Here is a 4,236-nt window from a genome sequence, read left to right as displayed (position 1 = left end):
AATGGCAGAAGGAGATTTAATGGAATCTCTATGGTCTCTATATGAGCCTCAGATTCCTCTGGATCCTTAATAGGAAACTCCTTCTTGCTTGAAGGACGTCCCAGGAGGTCTTCCTCACTAGGAATTTCGTCCTCCTCCTCCTTAGTGCATTCGGCCACTTTGATTAAATCAATGGCCTTGCACTCTCCTTTTGGATTCTCTTCTGTATTACTTGGGAGAATACTAGGAGGAGTTTCAATGACTTTCTTACTCAGCTGGCCCACTTGTGCCTCCAGATTTCTAATGGAGGATCTTGTTTCATTCATAAAACTGAAAGTGGCCTTTGACAGATCAGAGACTATATTGGCTAAATTAGAATTGTTTTGTTCAGAATTCTCTGTCTGTTGCTGAGAAGATGATGGATATGGCTTGCTATTGCTCAGCCTATTGCGTCCACCATTGTTAAAGCCTTGTTGAGGCTTTTGTTGATCCTTCCAGGAGAAATTTGGATGATTTCTCCATGATGGGTTATAGGTATTTCCATATGGTTCACCCATGTAATTAACCTCTGCCATGGCAGGGTTCTCAGGATCATAAGCTTCTTCAGAAGCTGCCTCTCTAGTGCTGTTGGATGCATGTTGCAGTCCATTCAGATTTTGAGAGATCATGTTGACCTGTTGAGTCAACACTTTGTTCTGAGCCAATATGGCATTCAGAGCATCAATTTCAAGAACTCCTTTCTTCTGAGGTATCCCATTATTCACGGAATTCCTCTCAGAGGTATACATGAACTGGTTGTTTGCAACCATGTCAATGAGTTCTTGAGCCTCTTCAGGCGTTTTCTTCAGGTGAATAGATCCACCTGCAGAATGGTCCAATGACATTTTCGAAAATTCAGAGAGACCATAATAGAATATATCTAACATGGTCCATTCTGAAAACATGTCAGATGGACATCTTTTGGTCAACTGCTTATATCTTTCCCAAGCTTCATAGAGGGATTCACCATCTTTTTGTTTGAAGGTTTGAACATCCACTCTCAGCTTGCTCAGCTTTTGAGGAGGAAAGAATTTATCCAAGAAGGCAGTGACCAGCTTATCCCAGGAGTCCAGGCTATCCTTAGGTTGTGAATCCAACCATATTCTAGCTCTGTCTCTTACAACAAAGGGGAAAAGCATGAGTCTGTAGACTTCAGGATCAACTCCATTCGTCTTTACAGTCTCACAGATCTGCAAGAACTCAGTTAAAAACTGATAAGGATCTTCAGATGGAAGTCCATAAAACTTGCAGTTTTGTTGCATCAAGGCAACTAGCTGAGGTTTCAGCTCAAAGTTATTGGCTCCAATGGCAGGAATAGAGATGCTTCTTCCATCAAACTTGGACGTTGGTTTTGTGAAGTCACCAAGCATTCTCCTTGCATTATTATTATTATTATTTTCGGCTGCCATGTCCTTCTCTTGTTCGAAAATTTCTGAAAAGTTATTTCTGGATTGTTGTAATTTAGCTTCTCTTAATTTTCTCTTCAGAGTCCTTTCAGGTTCTGGATCAACTTCAACAAGAGTGCCTTTTTCCCTGTTCCTGCTCATATGAAAGAGAAGAAAACAAGAAAAGAAAAAGGAATCCTCTATGTCACAGTATAGAGATTCCCTTATGTTAGTAGAAGAAGATAGGGGTATAAGAAAGAAAAGGGATGGATTCGGATTTTTGGATGAAGAGAGGTGAAGAGAAGTGTTAGTAAATAATTAATTAAATAGAAGAAGAAAAGAGAAGAGAAATTTTCGAAAATAATTTTTGAAAAAAAAGGTTAGTAATTTTCGAAAATCAAAGACAAAATATAATCAAAATGAAAATTTAAAACAAAAAGAATTTTTTTGAAAAATAGAGGGAGAATTTTCGAAAATTAGAGAGGGAAAAGTAGTTAGGTGGTTTTGAAAAAGATAAGAAACAAACAAAAAGTTAGTTAGTTGATTGAAAAAGATTTGAAATCAAATTTTGAAAAAGATAAGAGGATAAGAAGTTAGATAAGATATTTTGAAATCAAATTTTGAAAAAGATAAAGTTTTTGAAAAAGATAAGATAAAAAGATAAAAAGATTTTTAAGAAAAAGATATTTTGAAAAAGATTTAATTTTTAAAATTACTTAACTAACAAGAAACTACAAGATAAGATTCTAGAACTTAAAGATTGAACCTTTCTTAACAAGAAAGTAACAAACTTCAAATTTTTGAACCAATCACGTTACTTGTTAGTTAATTTTCGAAAATTAGATATAAAAGATAAGAAAAAGATTTTGAAAAAGATTTTTGAAATTTTCGAAATTTATAAAAAAAATGAAAAAGATATGATTTTTGAAAAAGATTTTGAAAAGATAAGATTTTTAAAATTGAAATTTTGACTTGACTTGTAAGAAACAACTAATTTTAAAAATTTTTGACCAAGTCAACCCAAAATTTCGAAAATTTGGAGGAAAATAAGGAAAAGATATTTTTTTTTTGATTTTTTGAATTTTTAATTATGAAAGAGAAAAACAACAAAAATATTCAATGCATGAAATTTTTAGATCAAAACAATGAATGCATGCAAGAATGCTATGAATGTCAAGATGAACACCAAGAACACTTTGAAGATCATGATGAGCATCAAGAACATAATTTTGAAAAATTTTTAATGCAAAGAAAACATGCAAGACACCAAACTTAGAAATCTTTAATGCATGGAAAATATGAATGCAAAAGTGCACATGAAAAACAACAAACAACACAAAACAAGAAATCATCAAGATCAAACAAGAAGACTTATCAAGAACAACTTGAAGATCATGAAGAACACTATGAATGCATGAGATTTTCGAAAAGAATGCAAGAAAAATTTTAAAAGCATGCAATTGACACCAAACTTAAAGATTAACACAAGACTCAAACAAGAAACACAAAATATTTTTTGGTTTTTATGATTTTCTAATTTTTTTTTTGTATTTTTATTAAATTTTTTTTTTCGAAAAATATTTTTGGAAAAACGAAAAAGAAAAGAAAAATTTTTGAAAAAGTTCTTGAAAAGAAAATTACCTAATCTGAGCAACAAGATGAACCGTCAGTTGTCCATACTCGAACAATCCCCGGCAACGGCGCCAAAAACTTGGTGGACGAAATTGTGATCATCAATATTGGCTCTTTGGCATATACACAAAAACTATTGTGTCTCTTGGTTAAATTCACAACTCCGTTCAACTAACCAGCAAGTGTACTGGGTCGTCCAAGTAATAAACCTTACGTGAGTAAGGGTCGATCCCACAGAGATTGTTGGTATGAAGCAAGCTATGGTCACCTTGTAAATCTCAGTTAGGCAGATTAAAATAGTTTATGGGTTTAGAAAATAAAAATAAGAAAATAGGAATAATAAACGGATAGAAGACTTATGTAGATTCATTGGTGAGAATTTCAGATAAGCGAATGGAGATGCTGTATGGCTCAAGGACGCCTGCTCTCCTACTGCTTCTATTCAATCCTTCTTACTCCTCTCCATGGCAAGCTTTGTATAGGGGTTCACCATCAGCTGTGGCTACTTTCAATCCTCTCGGGAAAATGATCCTATGCGGTTGTCAGTCGCACGGCTAATCGTCTGGAGGCATCACCCATGGTTGATGGCTACATCCCATCCTCGCAGTGAAAACTAATGCTCACGCACTCTGTCACAGTACGGCTAATCACCGGTTGGTTCCCGCTCCTACTGGAATAGAATCCCTTGATTCTTTTGCGTCTGTCACTAACGCCCAGCAGGTTGCAAGTTTGAAGCACATCACAGTCATTCATTACCGGAATCCTACTCGGAATACCACAGACAAGGTTAGACTTTCCGGATTCCCAGGATCCTACTCGGAATACCACAGACAAGGTGAGACTTTCCGGATCCTCATAAATGCCGCCATCTATCTAGCTTATACCACGAAGATTCTGTTGGGAATCTAAGAGATACACATTCAAGCTCTGTTGCATGTAGAACGGAAGTGGTTGTCAATCACGCGCGTTCATAAGTGAGAATGATAATGAGGGTTACTTATCATCACATTCATCATGTTCTTGGGTACGAATGAATATCTTGGAATAAGAATAAGAGAGATTTGAATAAAAGATAATAGAATTGCATTAATACTTGAGGTACAGCAGAGCTCCACACCCTTAGTCTATGGTGTGCAGAAACTCCACCGTTGAAAATACATAAGTAAAAGGTTCAGGCATGGCCGAATGGCCAGCCCCCCTA

General features: G+C 35.6%; 1 non-coding gene across 1 annotated transcript; it reads left to right on the top strand.

The window, feature by feature from the left end:
* The first annotated feature begins 921 nt into the window (after positions 1–921).
* Positions 922–1,025, top strand: LOC112718627 (small nucleolar RNA R71). The gene has a single exon (XR_003160959.1). It is a non-coding gene; the product is annotated as a small nucleolar RNA R71 (small nucleolar RNA).
* Positions 1,026–4,236: the final 3,211 nt, after the last annotated feature.

The sequence above is a fragment of the Arachis hypogaea genome, chromosome 10 (genome assembly GCF_003086295.3).
Source record: "Arachis hypogaea cultivar Tifrunner chromosome 10, arahy.Tifrunner.gnm2.J5K5, whole genome shotgun sequence".
Classification (NCBI taxonomy): domain Eukaryota; kingdom Viridiplantae; phylum Streptophyta; class Magnoliopsida; order Fabales; family Fabaceae; genus Arachis; species Arachis hypogaea.
The sequence above is the reverse complement of the archived record's forward strand: the minus strand, read 5'-3'. Positions and strand labels throughout refer to the sequence as shown.